Source organism: Thunnus maccoyii, chromosome 12 (assembly GCF_910596095.1).
Source record: "Thunnus maccoyii chromosome 12, fThuMac1.1, whole genome shotgun sequence".
NCBI lineage: Eukaryota > Metazoa > Chordata > Actinopteri > Scombriformes > Scombridae > Thunnus > Thunnus maccoyii.
The window spans coordinates 4,956,165-4,976,703 of record NC_056544.1 but is presented as its reverse complement, the minus strand read 5'-3'; the positions used below and the strand labels follow the sequence as shown (position 1 = coordinate 4,976,703).

General features: G+C 39.3%; 1 protein-coding gene across 2 annotated transcripts in view; it reads left to right on the top strand.

Moving 5' to 3' along the window:
* brinp2 (bone morphogenetic protein/retinoic acid inducible neural-specific 2) overlaps positions 1 to 20,539 on the top strand; it is a 192,411-nt gene that overhangs the window by 11,920 nt on the left and 159,952 nt on the right. Inside the window, exon 2 of one of the 2 annotated variants that reach the window (XM_042427798.1) lies at positions 2,273 to 2,361. The exons of the other annotated variant lie outside the window; for it this stretch is intronic. The gene's annotated coding sequence lies outside the window, so the exon portion shown is untranslated. The remainder of the gene's footprint in view (positions 1 to 2,272; positions 2,362 to 20,539) is intronic. 2 annotated transcript variants of the gene reach the window in all.

Here is a 20,539-nt window from a genome sequence, read left to right as displayed (position 1 = left end):
TGCCATGAGCATACTGCATAACCAATCATATCTGGTTTTATTGCTGTTATTTTTAACACCCGTCTGCCCTCTCCATGCAGATAGTAGTCTTTTTCCTAATTTGCTGTCCCTGTCAAATACAGCGCCACCCACCTGAAATGTCCCACAGGAGTCATGTCAGCGAAGGAAACACCTTGTAAATAGAAAAGTAAGGTGACAGCATCAAAATTCAAGTCGAGTTTATCTGTGTAGCCAAATATCACAAAGTGTCATCAGGATGTACAGGTTTGTATCTCTCAAAAATCTGAGGGAGAGTCACATCGTGTTATTCTAAAATGATCTCCGGTCTTGTCCGTGGCTAAATTGCAAGTCATGAGCTATTTCTGGCGGAAGCTGTGTCAGCAGTCCTGCGCTAAAAACGCTCCCTGATGAGCCAGGGTATATTGCTGATGCCCATCTCCTCGGGAAATGACTGTCCAGTGGAATAATTCTCCCACTTTGCTGAGGGCCACCTGAAATATTCAACATCCTTTCCAAAGATATTTGCCTATCAGCTTAAAAAGCACGGGAATATCATGGGATTGAATGGACATACAGATATAGCATTCTAAAATAGACAGCTAATCTGTGACAGGGCCCAGGCATGGATGTATTACAGGAGATGCGAACAGTGTTCAAAGACAGACCATACACTGTAGCTCAGACTTCAAGTTCAGACTTGTACTTTTGTGCATGTGCAGTTATTATGTTATTATTATTATTACATGTATGAGAGATTGCTAGCATTTTCTATTAAAGTAATGTAGACACCCACACACATACTGTATGCATGCTTACATTTTGTAATAGAAGATTCAAGGATATTAAAACTCACCACAAAATGCATTGAAATTATTGTTATTGAGGCGACAGTTATATGAACGAATAAAAGTACTGCATGTTCTCACCTGCTGCATGCAACAATTCAGCAGATAGACAGCAATTATCCAAAAATCAGGTGGACCTGATCCACTGCTCTGTGCCGTTCATGTTGTTCAGTTTGGTTTGGAGGCACATCTGTTAGAAAATAAGGAACTATGATACTGGGATTGTAAATTAGTTTTTGTGGTAAACTGGTTTTCCCCTGGAGCCAGGCCATCTAAGCTGAACACCTGCAGGCAGATGGCCCAGATTTTGGCTGCTGCTTCGTAACAGATCATTTCATCATCCATCATCACTTTTTAGGTTTATGTTACCTGACCATATATTGCAGGGTTAGTGCTTTATTTCCCATTACTTTTATTTGAAGACTACTTGTTTTAATGAATCACTGTTTTTTAATCAATTTCATTTCAGAATTTAATGTTGCTAAATTAAATCAGATGATTAGTCAACACATCTCCATTATTAACTAACCACATAGGTCAATTGTACCATGTACTCCAGAATGGCCCATAGGAGCGTTTTCTAATATGCTGCATCTAGCGGTGCTTTGGTTGTACTAAAAGACCCTCTAAGGAGTCAGATGTTCAGTTTTTCTGTTAAGTACATTTTGTTTTAAAGGTCTTAAGCCTGTTTTTCGCTAGTGAAAATTAGCATTAGCATTATCACAGTTAACCAGAGTCTGTAAATGCACTGTGCTAACCAAGCTACCAGCTAGCGTTACAGTCAACTCCACCCTCTTCTCCAAATATGGTCACTTCTCATCACTTCTGGCTCTAAAAATCCAAGATGGCGATGGCAACCTCTGTTGTCGTGGCAACAATAAACACCACAACATTTTTAGTCATAGTTTTTAAGAAAACTGTTTTGCCATCCACCCTACTCCTTCTAATGTGGAAATTTGTCACCTTTATATAGATCTCATCTGAACTTGTGCCACTTCTCTGGGTCATAATTGCTATGGCCACTAGATGGCGTCTGTCACTCAAACGTAACTATAGATCATTTTTTTTATAGATCATTGAATTTTGGACTTATGCTGTCGTTTTTCTTTTGAGGAGGGGTTGTGACTTGTTGTGTTTCTCTCATTGGTAAGACGATAATAATAATAAAATATATTTAATAGCAGTGACTCTCAGCAAATAAAGAAAACAGAATGTGCCTTTTAGTTGACAGAGGCCATAAATCGCATGTTCAGAATAATGGTACCATATGAAAAGGGCTACACAACTATATTTACGGTGCATTTTGCTGTTTATGTTCTTTGGACAAAAACATTTTTTAAACTGTCAGCTGTTACACTTGTGGTGACTGTTGCAGTGTGTTGTGCTGTGTGTATGGAGCATTGTGACCTTTTTCTTTCAATGGGCAGATTCACACCTGAGAGTGGTTGGATGGATGGATGGATGCTGCTGTTGGCTGATGAACAATGGTCTTTTTCATCATCTACGGTCATGTTTTGTGAGTACTTTCTGTGAGCCTTTTAAAGTACAACTGTCACACCTGATCACAATGCAGGTCACTGAGCCGGAGGAAAAATAAATAAATCTGAACTTCCATCCTAATGCAACAATAAATCAGGTTAATATTTAGTTAGAGGCTTGGTTTATTATTGTTTTAATGGAAAAAAAAACAAAAACAAACAAACAAAAAAAAAAAAACAGAAACCAATGAACTCCCTTGTTCTGTGTTCTAAGTGAAGATGTGACTGAATTAGAGATGCATAAATATACTGTTACAGTGTAACAATGGTTGATAATCACATTTTGTGACTTCCTGAACTACCTCTTTAGTTTCTGAGAGAAAAAATGTACAAAAGTTTACAGTATATTTGAAGCACAGCAGTAAAAACTAAAGTTAGCATTTTTGTCTTGGTTGTGCAATGTATTTCAAAGACTTAAATATCATTGTATTTTTCAAACTGCTGTGACTGTAATAAAGCTATTTATATCTGTTTCCCCAGTGTACTATCTGACTTTCCTTGGTGACTTAATAGTTTGTCAGCTAGAAAAAGTTTTTGTGATTAAGGGTTTTTTCATGAAGTTCATTAGGCCCGCACCAAGGTTTGTGCTCAAAAGTTAGCGTGGTCACTATATTTCACTCGATTTTTAATGAGAAATTGCCAAAATAGTAGGACACAAGCTCACACATGTCTGTTTCAATTCCTTTTTGTTACCATGTGATTATCATAAATACATACGTTGCCTATAGATAGGTAACAAGATTCCTTCATTGACAGTTCACATTGACTATTACACAATCCTGTGGTTGGTCTGATATTCCTTCACACCAAAAACCAATCAAACCTTTTCAGGTGGTCTTGGTCTGGTGGACTAGTCCGTACCACACTTTGATTGACAGCTTTCACAACAGCCCAACCCAACCGAACTAAACAGGCAAATGCACCAGAGTTCCTTTGAACCAAACAATTTAGGTATGAAAGTATCCTAAAAAAAATCGCAGTCATGGTTAGAAGAAACCAAAGTTGACTGTTGATAAGACACACTGGCACAAACTGTGGTTTCTGGTTTTGAAGTCACACGGACTGTGCACCTGACCACTTGTCAGAAAAACCTTAACTAAGTCATTTCAAGCATTTGAACAAACAGCCTTTAACAACTGCCACTACAACACTGGCTGAATGATACATGCTCAGTTTAGCTCATCTTATCTGTCAAAATACATTACTGTGAGCTATTGACTGCCATGATAGAAGAGACAGTCTTTGCCTTTTTGCAATACTAAAATGATTAACCCCTTGCAGGTTCACACAGAGCCTTCAGGCTGTGCTTTAACATATAATACACAAACTAGCTCACTGCAGTTGATCTCAAACTGCAGTTTTACCCTCTAATACTCCCTGTCTGCAAAGCCAAACACACTTGTTCCTATCAGCAGGGTAGTGAACTAGTCATTACATTAAACTGCATAAAGACTCAAGCCATACACTCATGTTCAACCCATTTAAACATGTAGGTGGCATATTAAATGTCCTCGGCAGAGCTTTTTCCCTTCCTCTTACATTTTTTTTTTTCATAGCAATAGAGAGGCAGGCAGATGAAGCCAGGAGGCTGAATGGGAATCTGAAAATGATGTTGCTCTGCCATTGCTGTGAAGCTGAAAGAAGATTCAGAAAATGCCCGTGGATATAGATTCAGAGGGTGAGAGGGAAGCGAGTTATGTGAGAAAGAGGGAATGAGAGAGATGGCCGGAGCCAGACAAAACCACGAGCGAAAAAGAGGAATACAAAGAGACTAAGTGAGAGCGAGGCAACTGACAGATACAGCAAAGACGGGATGCAGCTGCTGCCTCCATTATCTTCTGATACATTTTTTATAAACTTTTGGAATTTAGGAAATTAATTTCAAACTTCTACCCTGTGGGGCTACACTAAACGGTGCCTCAGCCACATAAGAAGGAGCGAGGCAATCCCTCTTCTCTAACATCCATATCTAACTGTGGAAAGCAGTCACGGTCTCTGTAGTCTGGAGCAGAGCTGGAGAGTAAGAGCTTTCATTAAAGGGCAGTTCAATAATCACTGCAGGCATTAGAGGGGACCTATTATGCTTTTCCTTTTTTTCAGTCATATATATTCAATTCATTTAAATTCTATTCTATTCTGTTTTATTTATATAGCGCCAAATCACAACGAAAGTTATCTCAGGGCACTTTTCACATAGAGCAGATGTAGACCGTACTCTATTTTACAGAGACCCAAATATATATAATCTTACAATGTCGGATATTCATATTAAATGTGGCCAAATAAGTAAACAGAGCACAAAAAGTAAGAAAATTTGTGTTTGGTAGATTATTTCTTTGTTGTAACAATGCTTCTTGGCAATAAATCTTATACCGTTGGAAAGCCTGTTTATGTCCCTTTTAAATGGTGCCACATTTGTAAGGAACAAATAATCTACCAAACACAAATTTCCTTACTTTTTGTGCTATGTTTAGTTGTCAAATAAGTAAGTGTCAAATAATGAGGTAAATGTATGTAAAAGTTATCCCTGTGAGCAAAAAGCACCAGTTTCAGACTGCTCTGAATGCTCGGTTTCCAACGGTTTTTTCTATATTTGGCCCAAGCTGACGTCTGCTTGTGACAGATTTCTTTATAGGGTCATCTACTCCATGCACAGAGTTCCAGTTCACTGCTCTGCTCCACTAACATTATGGCATTCTTCCATCGTTTTGGGGGTAGTCATGCTGAGCCATGATTCAAGTCGAACTGGCACGCTGTGAGTGTTTTTCCATTACACAGCAGGGCAAAGTAAAATAAGTAGTTTACCTGTTGGAGATGTGCTGGTCATCTGCAGCTCTTTATCTAACATAATCATCACTGTGGCTGTTTCTGCTTGTGCTATTCCTCCCTGCATTATTTCTAACTGATCCGCTGAACAAAGAGCTCCGAATCTCCATCTCCATATCTTGTTGTGTTGATGGGTTTTAAGCCCTGCTAACAAAGCTCTGCTAATTCAGTGAGGAACATGTTTCATTTCCTGTAATTTCTTCGCAATAAAAGTCTCCCATTATTCAGTCATTCAAAAGTGTTGTAATATGAAGCAGTAAAGCAGGAAATGTTGGATTTTCATCAGCAGTAACTTAACACAACTCTGATATGGCTGCCCCTTGGCAGGCTTTCAGAAAGGTAGCCAATCAGAACAGAGTGGGCTCATCGGGAGGTGGGCCTTAAAGAGACAGGAGCTAAGATTGCTCATCAATAGACAGGGGCTGAACTGAGGGGCTGCATAAAGGGCCAGTAGTTAAATTAGTTAAATAAGGAGTTTTTTGAACTGTGAATCATGCAAAGCTACTCTAGTGGAGTCCCAGAATAAAAATGCATCCTTTAATAGGTTCCCTTCACTTAGCCAACCTTTTTGTTTGTGCACTAAAGATTTCTACCTGCTGTTACATTTTTACGTCATAGAAATTAGAAGCAAACTGAGTCAAATTTGACCTTGTTTGTAGTTCGAGATATCCAGTCAACAGTTGTCATTTATAATAGTGATCTATGTGCAAAATGGTTTTTACTTGCAGTACCACAGCTGGCCACTGGGGAAAGGTTGTCAGTGAGGTTGATTTCTGCCATGCTAATATATCCATGATGACACTCGTCAAATATCATCTGTTAATGAAGTTAGTGACTGAGAGTGTGACATAATTGTCTTCAGTTTTGCTGTTTGATGAAGTTTCTGTTTTGTAGGTTGCGCTGTTTCCGTTGTCTGCTCAGCAATGGTGGCTGAAGGACAACAAGCAGCGGCACCATATGACAAATATTTAAACACTCCTCTACATTAGCCTACATACTGAAAGTATTTTGACAAAAACACTCCACTGTCCTATTTCCCATCATCAAATGACGCAACATGACAGGACTTATGTGTGATGTGCTTAACACTGCTTATGCTAACTACCCTCTTTTTGTTTAGATTTATGATAAAGATCTGTCCATAATTAGATATTTAGTATTAATCTACAGTATCCACTGTTTCCCCTAGGTTGACTGCTTTGGAGTGGTGGAGGGGGGATCATATGAGAAAGTCAAGACACTCATCAGCCAAACATTACTCTGTTAAAGAACAGCTGAGATTGACATTAAAATTGGGGGAAACACTGGTGTCAATCACCAAAAGAACGGAAGTAAACACGCATTTATTTGAAACTGCATTGATTATTTTCTGTGGCCATCTGGGGGCAGAGTTACCTGTGTTAGCTAGCAATCACCTCAATCTAGACAGACAAACAGCAACATTAGCAGTCAATTAGAATCATGTTTTTGGCAACCTGTTAAATGTAAGTCCAATATTCACTTTCATTTTAGCTCTAGTTTGGTTTCTACCAAATAATAAGAAAAATATCTGGCTCTTTAGTTGCTAAAACATGTAGCTAAAAGAGAGCTTAAAGGCTTGATCACAGTGTTGGGCATTCATTTTCCATGGGTTTGTCACTACAAATGACACATTTCACACTACACATAATTAATCCATTATTAATATAAATATAATTTTTAGTGCAGCTTTTATTGAAAATATTACAGATTATTTATTCCTTGATTTCAATGAAATACAAGTCACTAACTATGGACATCGTCATCTTACAGGAAAGCCTTTACCTCTGGAAAGGGTTAGGTTAGGCTTCTATCAATCATCACCCTGTTCCACTACTACTTTCAAGAGACGCTGTGGAGAAGCTACTTGTTTACAATCTATTTCACACTTATCCATAGCTCACACACAGCACACCAGTTGCTTTTTTCTTTGTCAAAATAAAGTACAATATAGCTAACAACTACTACAGCTACAGTGGGCTAGCTGTATTGGTGGCCTACTGCTTTTCAGAGGCAGCAGCCAACAAATTAAGCTCTCTCTTTCTGTGCTGGCTTTTTATCCCCCTGTCTTTATCTCTGCCATCTCTCTCTCAATTTCAGTGACCCCCCCCCCCACCCTCTCTCTCTCTCTCTCTCTCTCTCTTTCTCTCTCTGTGTGACCATCTCTCAATGAGCATCAAGAACAGGGAGGTGTTTGTTTCTCGTTAGCTGTTGGCTGCATCCTCTCGGGGGACTCGGCTGTTTTGTAGAAATGCAGGACACATGATTGGAGTTGGCATGGCAGCGTAGCCAGGGGCACTGTGCCTCCAGCATCACAGCCCCGTTCCTAAAGTACACTGAGAGAAGTGACAATGACTGAAAAAGCTCAACGTTTTCATGCTAAAGTCCCCCTGGCAGTAATTTAAATAATCACCTCTTCACAGGTCTGTCTAACCTGCTACTTTGCATCTTTATATTGTGTATAAACACCATACAAAACACGTTGGTTTTTACCACCAGGTCCATAAAGGGGACTCAATATTTTTTTTTAAAGCAGCTGACCTTTCCTCTTAGCCTGTCCTCTCATTATTGCCTCTTTTCTTCTCTTTTACCCTGAGGGCCACTGTTGTGCCCTGAGGGCATGACAGTGCTGCTCTGCACCCGCTTGGCTCCAAGGTTCAGCACCCAACCCACCTGCTCATAATTATTTAACACCACAGTTTGACAAAGCTGGAAATAGTGCACACCAAAGCCCTAGAAACATCTAAAATGCATTTGTGCTTGTATGAATCCAAAATAAGTTATGAATGTATCATGCTTTATGTAACATTGATAAACAGCAGGAACTACTTTCTTCTCTCTTTTCTTTATTTAAAAGCCTCATAGAGAGAGAGTTTTTTTCTCAAGAGAAACATTCCCAGGAGGCAGCATAAAACAGTATCACAACAATAACTGCAATACAGACAACATAAACAGACTAAGGAAATGTCACACATGGTCCAAAAAGCAGAAACAATATGCACTTAAAATGATCTTACACTTAAAGGACCGGTGTGTGGGAACCAGCTGAGTCCTCACCCACACCCTCTCCTTCCAAGCGTGTAGGAGAACCTATGCTGACTGCGAAACAAACGCAAAAGTTCCTCTCTAGAGCCAGTGTTTGGTTTGTCTGTTGTGGGCTACTGTAGAAACATGTGCAACATGTTGAACTGCGTGGGAAAGGACCCTATGCTCCCTATGTAGATATAAAGGGCTTATTCTAAGGTAACAGAAACACAACAATTCTTATTTTCAGGTGATTATAAACTAATTAAAACATATCCAAGAAATATTACACTCCATTTCAGCCAATATTTCTGCAACTAGATGCCCCTAAATCTTACACACTGGTCCTTTAAGAGGTGTAGTAGAAAGATTTAATTAAGTATTAAATCCTAAAACTATACAATAGTGTTATTTATCAAGTAATTCAAAAATGAGCTTGAGGAGTAATTACCTCTTGTTCCAGGTGGAAGAGACAGTGTAAGAATGCAGGCCATTCAGGTTTTGGCTTCTGAGCATATTTGTACACAGGTAAAGAAGTGATGACCACTGAGCACCATACAAAGTATAGTGGTATATGAAATAACTAAACTCAGTGATACAGTGACATAGAGTACCTGACATTTTTCAGGCGTTCAGCTTGACCGTAAGAGGAAGCCAAATTTATTCCTCAAGGAGAAAATATAATTTTAGAGAAAAGAAAATTGAACATTCATTTAATGTTCTTCATGCACTCTTAAAGGCTAACTACACCCTTAAATTCCTCTAGCTCCCTCCCTCCCAACGTATTTAAAAAATGCAACAGAGGAGTGCGGGGGCAACAAAAAAAGTAAAAATATTACATTTAGGGGCTTTAATATTCAATTGCCTTCACTATCAAAAAGCAAAGTTCCCTAGCATAACTTAAATTAGACAAAAGAAGACAAACGGTGCAGAGAGATACAGGAGAGACATTACGGAACAACAATCAGTGCAATTAACAGAGCAGCGAAGTGAACTCACAGGTACATAACACAATTGCATATATAAATAAGAATCACTTTATATTTTATAGATTAAATGACCCTGCTGGTCACCTGAGAAATGCTTTCAATTTGAAAGGGCTTCATGACCTTAGAATGCAGACTGGAAAACTCTATGAAACGGTCAACTAAAGCGACTCTGAACATTTCTTTGCCACTCATTTCACTGTAGCTCTGTCATTGTGTTGGCTACACCGATGAATAACCTTGCAAGAAAACATTTCTGCTCTGGAATTTAAAAAAAAAGAAAAGAAATGCTGCTCTTGAGGTGCCATATTATTATCTTTCCCTGTTCAAATCACTGTTTTCACTATTTACTTTGAATTTAACACTAATGAGGTCAAGTATGGTATGTGTTGAATAGGTTTAATTTCCCTGGAGCATATAAGGAAACCATTCTAAAAGCTAATTTGAAAAAATGTATGGCTTAAATACAGTAGCAACTTTTTCCATCGCTCCCTCTACGCTTTGTGGTAAAACTCGTTTTTCCAGAAGTAGCCCATGTATCCAAACCTCTGAAACCTTCTAACCTTCCCTACCTTTACACATGTGCTTTTCTCTTGCTTTTGGGGCAAATTGCCAGCAGAGCCTTCTCTCTATTGATCTGGCTCTTTAAAGAGGTTTAAAAGGTCTCTCCAAGCTCTTCCTGAAGGCTTGGAATTGAAGTGGGAGGGAAGGCAAGACTGAGGTGCACTGTCTGAATCCAGCTGCCTAATGTACTGTTAGCAGAGTCACCAAAAAGAGAGGAAGGAATGGGATGAGAAGAGAAAGAGATAGGAGAGGAAGGCATGTTCGGGGGGGGATAAAGGGCAGTAGAAGTGAATCAGGGTAGAGCCTGTAAGGGATTTCCACTTTAGTGAAAAAGAAGAGGAATGAAAAGTTAGGGAGATATTTAGAGAAATGGAAGAATTAGGGAAGATTGCTGTCCCCGAATCTCCAAGAATTCACCAGAAACAATTAAACATAAAAGGGTTACAGAATAGTTAAAGGCAGTTTGGATGGTTATGTAGAGATGCTGTTCTAGTCTTTTGCTTCTGAAAAAGGATGAAAGTCTTTGTAGATGGCCTGGCTCCTTGAAGGAGAACACAATTTACTGGCAGGAAGTGATACAAAAATACAGCTTTTACATTCACTAAAGGGCTCTGACGGGAGAAAAAAGTTGTCAAAGTCAAATGGAGATGAACACATCACACTGGCAGTCTTTCTTTTCTCAATAATTGAAAGAGTGTACTTTGTTGTTACTGCAGTATCATGGGAAAAAGTTCCCTTTTCAGAAGAATGAGAGATAAAATGGCTTTTTGTACATTTTTAAGTAGCACTTTTGTGTGCCTCCCACCAAGCTATTAGCCTAGTTTAAGTAAAGAACTCAAAATGGTGTGACTGTAAGACATTGGGCCTCATGTGAGAATGAACCAATCTATTTGTATGAGTGGCTGGTGATTTAAGAGAACTGGGTCACATTCACTTTTTTTCTTGTATGTAAAATTTTCTCATAAGTTGGAACTCCAGCAATTTTACACAACAAAATCTGGTTACACGTGTTTTAGCATGTGAAAACATTTGTATTAAGCCTTTTGTGGCTCCAGAGGGAGCTGCATAAAATCTGAGAAATTGCCTCAAATGATGTCACTTGAGTCAGCAGTGGTTGGGGCTGAAGACTCTTTAGTTTGCTCATCACCCCTCTTTGAGGCTAGCAGCCCGAGGCTACATTAGCCGTTACTAGCATAAGGCTGTATTCAGACCAAATCAGGCGTTGTTGCAGGGTTGAGTGGATGTGTGTGACGGTGTGGGCGCGTTTGTGCTCTAGAACGTAACCGCTGTGAAACAATACGAAAATAATATTTTTATTGATCTGATTCACTGGCTCTCTGGCTACCACAGCTCCCTCTCTTCATTCACTCTCTAGCTCTCTTGACCACAGCTTCTCTCTCTCATCTGTTTTTAAGATGAATCAGGAAGCCGACAACAAAGTCTAAATGTCATCAAACGAAGAGAAGTGTCCTCCCCTCCTCCTAGTAACGTCTTTGTACTCTCTCATGGCAGGGTTGTACAGCTCTGATCAGCCTGATCGCTGGCTGTGATTGGCCACTGCAGCGTGACGTCAGGTTGTGTGTCTCCAAAAGTTGACTCTGGATCTACTTTCCCTTTCCTAATGGGAGAAAAGCACTTGTTAAACTTGTTAAAATTCTAATTCCTTAAATGATGCCTTATGTAGAAGGTTTAGATGAAGTGATTATACTAATGATCAAATCTCATGAATACACACCTACTCATATACGTGTAGCATTCATCCAATCAATTGATGCAATTTATGAGGAAATTGTGCAGGTAAGAGGGTTTGATGAATACGAGTTTGAACTCTCATTTGAGCAAGTCTCAAAAGTAGGGAGAGGTTTAGGATAAGAATATGAACATGTGTGCATGTATGCCTGTTGCTTCTGCTGGTTTTATAAAGTCCCAAAATATGTTTTTGGCAAATGAGGTAGATGAATATCTGTATTTTATGCACATGAGCTGAGATGCTGGATAAACATATACAGTAGGTACAGTTGCCAGCTTACGGAGTTCCTTTTTGTGTCTTTATTATGCAATCAAACAGATTATGTTACCAATCAAAAAATACATATGAGAGCAAAACTATTGACACTTTTGCAAGTAAAATAAAGTTGTGATTAAAATGCAAATCAAAAAGTTTTCTTTGCCAATCTAAACGTTTTGCTTGCTGTTAGGGTTAGAGATGAATTTCATGTGCGGGACCTATATGAAAGATATAAGACACGTCTCTGTCGGCCAGTCTCGAATGGAGTGACAGCTTGGCAACATCTACAGTTGGTAAATGAGAGAGGGAGTTTTGAAGTCCATGGAGAAGACAGATAATCAATGCGCAGGTATGTTTCCACGTAACTTCCATCTTAGTAATAACAAGAATGATATGTTTGAACCGGTGCATGTAGATTGCTTTTGTTTAACAATCTGTGATGTTGTAATGGGTTAAAAAATACATATTATTTTGTCAGCCTGTAGTTGCTAGCTTAGCTCAATTAGCTAGTCACTCACTTGTAACCCATTACAACATCACATTCACTATTCTGTTTGCATAATAAAGACGCAAAAGTAACTCCATACCAGCTCTACAACTGAGCTGGAACATTTTTTGTTTTTTCTCTATTACATTCTGACTGATCTGATTTTACTTAGTTGTGTTACCACATCACCACATCCATTTTATGTGTGAGGCCATCACTGAGCTCAATGTAGCCCAGTCTGGTTTCTCATCTCATCTCTGCTCAGTTCAGCTCAGCTCTGTGCTATTGGACTGGAATGAAAGCACATGCACACAGCCACTTTACAACCATTTCACTTGGGGAAAATGATTTGTCAAATGGTTTCAGCAATTCTATAAAGAGCCGGGGGAGAAGTTCTGATGTTTGCATAGTGGTAAATAAGCAGCTATGACAAACCCCTACTCTAAAAGCTACTTAAATCTGAGGCCTGGGAATAGTTTAGGTGATCAATTTTTCCCTTCCTCCTGCCTGCGATGCAGAAAACAGCTTCATACCGATTTCTGATAAGCCCCATGAACAGTGACGCAATTCTTTTCTCCTCAAAGGTGCTGAGAGAAAAAGGTATTTTTCAAAACTTTGTGTTGCACCGAGAGACCACAGAGCAAAGAATATGCACTCCCTTCACATACAAATACTGCAAAGCCTCCAATAGTCCTGACAGGCAGAATCGAGCAACTTTTATAGACCACAGAAATAAATGACTTCCCTGAAGAAACATTTCCAGTGTTAGATCTTGACTGTAGGAATCAAGCGAGTCATGCAAGCTAGCCTGTGTGTAATTAATTCAGAGCACCATGCAGAACTATTGTTGTATCGATCCACAAAGTGCAACCTCAGTAGAAAAGCCAATACATGTGTTATTGATCCAAAAAATAGCGGTGGCACTCTGTAAGCCTGGTACATACTGCTAAAGCTAAAGAGACAGGCACAGATTGCTCTATTAGTGACTCTCCATGTTGCTTAATGCTGGTGAATGACACCAAACCAGTACTGCTAATTTTAGCAGCAGCACTGATCACCAATGATAGGCCCAAACCAATTTATTAAGGAGTGCCCAGCAGCCCAGATGTGGGCAACTGTGGGGGTGAGCGGTGGTGATGATGGTGTGGTCAGTGGTGAGGAGATAAGGATAATTTAACTGTGACACATCCCTGATTGTTAATTTCTAAGTAGATCTTATAAGTGTCGGCCCCATTAATATTTCAACACTTTTGTTGGTTTGATTCATTGCAGCCATGCTATCACTTCTAACTGTCTGAATGTGTGGTCTGTTCACCATCTTTCTCTCTACCCTGCGGTTGAGTAGAAAGACCTTTTTCAATACCTGCTTCCTTTTCATCTTTTTGCTAATCTTTCCTAAAATTAGCCATGCATACAGTGTATTAAAATTAATTCAACACATTACTATCAAAGACTGTCTTTGACAAGGTAAGACTGAAAGAAAATTACTTTATTAATATGAACTTAATAAGACCTTGGACTATGTCTGTTGCATTTGAAATTAGATTCTCTCAACTGTCCATTATTTCTGCCTATTCACCCCAAGCAGATCTCCATGTAGCTGATACACTGCGATCAGAAGAGAACGCATGAGCTAATTTGAATTTTTATGGGTTCTCTAGTGTGCAGACGGATGATCAAATTAGCATAAAAACATACTACATATCTTCTAATTAAGTGACGAGTTGTTCTGTCACAGGTGTGTCACCTGAGGGTTCGAGGGGTTTGTGAACAGTGTCATGCTACAAGATAATTTACCCCAGAAGAAACTGAGATACACAACATGTGATGAACGAGAACACGCATTTAAAGAGACATCCAACAGGAGGGGGTTCAATTGCTGCAGGCTGTTTCATAACAATGACAAATTCAACTTTGGTATACAGATAGAATCAGCCACATAATATTTATTTAGTCTGCTGTGTGTTAGAGATAGGACTTGGACATGTAAATATGTGTCTGGAAAGTAAATAGTCTTGTGGGCCCACCACCTGTAAAGCTAGGCATAATGGGTTGGGTGCATTGCCATTTGGGTGGCAGGTGAAGACAGGGGTCTCGGCCTGCTGATCCTCGGCTGCAAAACCCGGCTGAAGGGATGTAGAACATCACTCGTTGGGGGAAGGAACTGGAGGTGAAGCAGCAACAACCTCTACACATACTGTAGCATCTCGGAGTCAAAAAGTGGGTAAGACGGAACCATGAAATTGGCGCCACTTCATGATTATTGCTGTTGCTGTGCAGGACTGATATGGTTATGAGGGAGCTGATCCTAAATGTATAGCTCTTGATATATCATCTATGTTTCAACTCTGATCTATGTTTATGAGATTTGGGTAATGACTGAATGGATGAGATCTTGGATACAAGCAGGCAAAATGAGTTTCCTTTGCAGGGTGGTTGAGCTCACACTTAAAGACTCTTAAAGCTCTGACATCTACAAGGAGCTGGGAGTAAAACCCGCTCCTTTGCAAACACAGTCAGTTGAGATGGTTTGCGCATCTGATTCAGATGCATCCTGAAAGCCTCCCTGTGGAAGTATTCTGGGTGTCTGAATGAGAGAAGATTGAGAACACGCTGAAGGGATTACATATCTCATCTGGCCTGGGAATGCCTCGGGTTTCCGCAGTTAGACCTAGGTAAGATGCCCGGGGAACCTGGCTTAGCCTGCTGCCACTGTGACCCAGACCTGGATAAATAGCAGAAATGGATGGATAGATATAACTAAATAGGATACCGTGGTGGCCAATCAGATTTCTCTGGTGGCTGGTATCACTCCAGGTCCCAGTCCAGTCTAGCCCAGTTCACAAAACTGAGTGGTAGAAGTCATTATGACTTAGCTGAAGTAAAACAGAATACTCAAATAAGTTATTGTTTATTCAAATTTACATTAACAGAGAACGAGGACAGCCTAATCAATGTCTAAAGAAACGCTGCATATACAGAAACTGGGACAAACTGTGATAGATTCATTATTCCCCCTCATATTGAAAATCCTTTCACCCGCAGAGAAATTCTACCATCTCCCTCCAAGGTATTAATGGACTAAGGCTAAATTTGAACAATTTGCATCTAATGTGAAGCATTAAATAAATTTCAACATTTCCAATTTAGACTTTCTCTCTTTGTGCTGGCAGGAATAAAATCAGCAACAGAGCAGCAATGTGCAAGTAATGTGTTTGACAAATGGCTTCATTATCAAGGCTAACGCGTAATAAAGGGACACAAAAGTATTGTGTTATAAATGTGCAAGGCAAAATTGGCTCGACCAGTAATGTTCTTCCGCTTTGCAAAAAGTATTGAGGTTAAACAATGAAATAAAAATAAATAAACAATATGAACAAAAAGTTACAAAGGAAAAGAGACTCAAAATCTTTCCTTCCTCCTACTTCACAGAAGAAATTATCAAATGTTATCAGTATTCAGCGAATTAAGGTTGGCAGAAATCAAACAGTACAAAAATGATGACTTTGACTGTCCAAAGTGTGGAAATACAGGAAAAATAGACTACTTATCTGTAACTCTACTAATCTTATCTTATATCTGTATGTGAATAAGACATTCTTATTTTTCTTTTCTTTACAGTGTCTGTCAGTAATGCGTGGCAGAGAGAAGAGAAGCATGCTACAAGCTCAGCAATATGGTCTATTTTACCAAATTAATTTAGGCAGGATTTCCATCTCTAGATATGGTTTATGAGACTAAATCACAATTCGGGATGGAAACAGAGCAAAGCATATTTTCTCCTGTGGATTCAGCCAGTTTATCTGAATGAAATTCTGGTGTTTGAAAAGGTAATTGGTAGGATATCAACCTCTTCAGAGAACATCAGAAAACTGGGGATCCAGATTTTAGAGAAATATCTAAAACTAACCATAAACTAACTACAAATGCTAACATAAAGGTTGGGTCAGCTGGTGATTAGATTAGCATCAAGACTAGAAGCAAAGGAAACAGCCAATGCTAAAAAAAATCTGCCTACCAGCACCTTAAATTTTTATTAAACATTGTTGTATCTCATTTGTTTCATATTCAACCACAACTTGTTCTTACATCTCATGCGTATTGAAAAAATAAGATATAACATAACATTTTGTAAAATTTAGAGGTGCTAGTGACGTATTTGTTTAAACGTAGGACAGAGCAAGGCTAGCTGTTTCCCCTTCCCTCCAGTCTATATGCTAGGCTAGGCTAATCACCTTCTGGCTTTAGTTTTATCTTTTCATCCGACTCTCAGCAAGAAAACAAATAAGCATATCTCCCAAAATGTCAGACTATTCTGCTTCATCTGGAGAAAACTGTACGCAAAGATCCACCCAGCAATTTCATTTTTTATTCACCCAGTAAGATTAGCTTTTAGATTGAGAAAGAGAGAAAGGGAAAGAAAGATGTGGCACAAAGGAGAGAGCAGACAACCACAGTCAACAAGCAGATGATAACTTGGCACTAACATTTCTGAGACATTTACAGTTCAGATTCAATCTTAACCACAGCAATCAATTCGTGAACCACCCTGAGAATATCAAACATGGTTGATATTTACAGCCATCTACGGGGTCCTGAACTGTCCTGTGGTGTGCGGAGGATTACAGAGACTGCTGATAGCCAAGCACCACTACAGCAAAGAGAAGCTGGCCGACATCGTTGTTCTGATCAGAATCACATATCACACAGGAGGTCTTAAAGATTAAAAGCCGTAATGTCAGCAGGATGTCAAATGGCTAAAAATCCAACCAGAGTTTGGGAGTACTTTTTCTGGTAACTAAAAAGCACAAGGAGATATCACATTCCCATGGTCACTGTTAGACTTATATCTCTAAATTATGTAGCTTGTGAAAGGAATGGTGTTTCATAGCCAACAATTTTCAGAGCCTCCCACAAGATTGTGAACACACCAATGCAGCTCATTTTCCTCCCTGATGCCCTGTCTTTGGTTGGGTTCATTATCGGGCTGATACCATGTAGTTGTGCACCAGTATTATTTATGAAAACAACACGAGGGGGGATGAATCCTTTCAGCCCACAGTATGTTTGGCTGCACTGTAAACAGAAACATTAATTACTCAGGGTGTGTTTTCCGTTCCCAGTGGTCAATACTGGTGTCATTTTGAACAGAACTAGAACACTGGTATTATTAAAATGCCATTACCACCAGTTACCACAAGTTTTGCCAAATCAACCAAGACTGAAATCTTAAAGATTATAACTCCAAAGTGAGGATGAAGGCTGTTTCAAAACATGATTTAAAATGCTTGGGTATGCTTTGGAAAATGCTAGTGTTATAAAGTGTGCAAAATTTGATGACAACAGGTCAGGTTCAGTGGAGTGTAGAGTGTACAATAATTTCAAAAACATCCTTGAAATAGGTGTTTGATACACCGCATCTTCAGCTTGGTTTTACATCTTTAAATCTATTTGATGTTCAGGAGAATAGAGTGAGAGAGCGTGAGAGACAGATGTGAAAAGAACAAATCTTTAACAGACCTCAGAAACGTCATCATCTGCAGCAGGATCGAGTGGATGCACATTGTAACCTGAGGGCCGAGAGGAATAAGACCGTAACAATTATCAAGCATACACACACACACCTCATGTGAACCTGCACTTCAGACACGTATGATGAAGAGGCGAGGCAGCCATGCTGAATGGATAAAGGAGAACTTGCTTGCGTGTCAGTTTCTAAAGTGCTAGTTGGAATAAGGGCACAGTTTTGAGTGACAGGATTAAAAGGAAATCTAAATGTCATTTTTTCCGCCCCCCCGTCTCATTTTTAGCGTTAGCTCTGAGATCGGGAGGGGGGGGGAGAAGGGCAAACTTCCAAACTCTGCATGTGTTGTTAGTGAGATGTGTCTTGAATATTGTTGTGCAGACTTGCAGTAAGCTCTCATTTCTAGTGTCAACAGGAAAAGGTAAGGCGATAAGGTGCATTTTTGGAGATGTCTTCCGTTAACAGTATCTCAGGTTGCTTTGGGCTAATCTCACTAAGCTTGAAAAGTGCTGCGCATACAGATGGAGAAATATTTGTCATGCACACTTTTAAGCAAAGTCACTTTGATGTTTTAGATCATTTGCTGTAGTTGTCGAAAAGGGGAACCATCTATATTAAAATGGGTCATTTAAATGTAGATTAATATACTAGATTTTATTGTCGATCCTCATGCTGTTAAAGCTGAAACTGCTTAATTTTAATTAAACAAAACATTTAGTAATAGACTCTATTCATGATTGGCTCTCCTAAACAAGATTTTTTTATAAAGATCCTCATGTTTCTGTTAATGAAATGCTCTCTTTACTACCTTTTGGAACGCGCAGGATCCTTTATTTCTTTTATCCTTCATGATGTCTTTCATATGCACCTGCTTCTGAAGACTTCTGGCACGATTACAGGAGTGTGCTTTTTATGTATCCTTTTCATTCTCGCTTCAATTACTGAAATCCTTCCAATCAAGTCAGTTTGCAGCGTTTACACTGAATGTTTCCACTTAAGCACATCAGCCTTATTTTAATTAGGATGGTGTTGTTGGCCAAATAGTGTTCAGCATTGATATTGTTATTCCAGGAGGAACTCTGTCCTCATATAGGTTCTACTTAGCTAATTACATTCAATTTAAGCAGACTGACTATATTGCTTTTGTGAAAGCTGTGTCAAAGTGTGACTAGAAACGTATGACAGCTGAGAGCTAATGCTAACTTTTTTGAGGAGCAATATGTTGGAACTTGTAAATGAAACAGACAGAAGCACAAATAAGGAATACAACCAGTCCTGACCCAGCAATTCCAAACTATGCTTTTGAATTTTGAAATGAGGATATGCTTTGGGTGTTCAGTGCATCATGTGATATTTTCAGATGGGTAACCCTAACCCTTCCTTTCTTGGATGACAGTACATATAAGGCAGTAACTGTGTCATTCCATCACTTGCATGTGTTGCAACAAGCATCTTGCTTCCTGTTTGTCTACTCTGGTCATTAATCTTTCTCACGAACATCCAACCTCCCTAGGAATAACATCACTTCTAATAGTGGATTAACCAGAGTGCATTTTGTGTAATCTAAAGTGTGTGGCAGAGTTTCCATAGCTGTATGAGTGGCTGCACTGACACTTTATGTCTGCGAGATGTCAATGTATTGACTTTGCTAACCCAGATACTGGAGTAATGCTCCATTAAACTAATTGTTTGAGAAGTGGTGGGGAACTCTCAAAGGACAAGCTACACCAATTAAAAATGCACACACACACACACACATGCATATACGCTCACCTACATACAAGTAGAAAGTCAATGAGCCCTGGCCTTTCAGTGTGTTGTGAGCGATTTTTAAAAAAAAATAGTAGTTGGAGTAGTTTGGAGATATGTCAGCAGATGCGTTGCCATTGATCCCTTCTGTTAACCTTTACTTCTCACATCCTCCCACCTCGCTCCATCTAAATCTCATACATGAGAGTCATAAATAGAGTCTGAAAGAGCACACTAGTAACAAGTGTGTGGAGTATTTGAGTTTCACTGCAAACTAATTTTAATGTCTACAATGTAACTTGCAGCTACCGCCACCTCACCATTTATATCCTGCTCTGAAATAAGTAGATGACAGATGAACACTTGTACTTCCTGGTTCATGAATGACACTATTTTGTGCAATTCTCTTGTGTCTAACCTTGTCACTGTCATACAGTAGCTGTAATCAAAGTAAAGAACACCTCAAGTATCATCATGCCTCTTGGGTGCCATCGCATTATAAGTTTCATGAGACAACCCAAAGCAATAACAATCTGGCGCACATGAATGGGGAGATCACGGGAAAGAAATCACATCGACAGGCAAGGATTTTTGAAATACGCCGTTTAGTCAACCAGCCGGTGGTATGGAATATATGGTTTAACCTTCACACACCATTTGTTTTAAACTGAGTTTTATGCTTGCTTGGTTATTAAGGAAATGCTTCAGTGGATTTTAATGTGTCACAAGTGAAGGACACAAAATAAAACACTTGGCAGAAAATTGTATTCATAACCAGTGTTTTCCATATATTATGGTGCTTTCAAAGCTAACCTTTTAGGTTCAGTTGATTTAGTCTCGTGTGAAAGCTGTCAGTTAAACAGAGAAAGCTCGAAAAGAGGCGTCTTGGTTCGGTCTCAGTCGGTACGGTTCATTTGTGGTGTGACAGCAAAGCCGACAAAGATGGGATTTAGGGATGAAACGGAGGTGC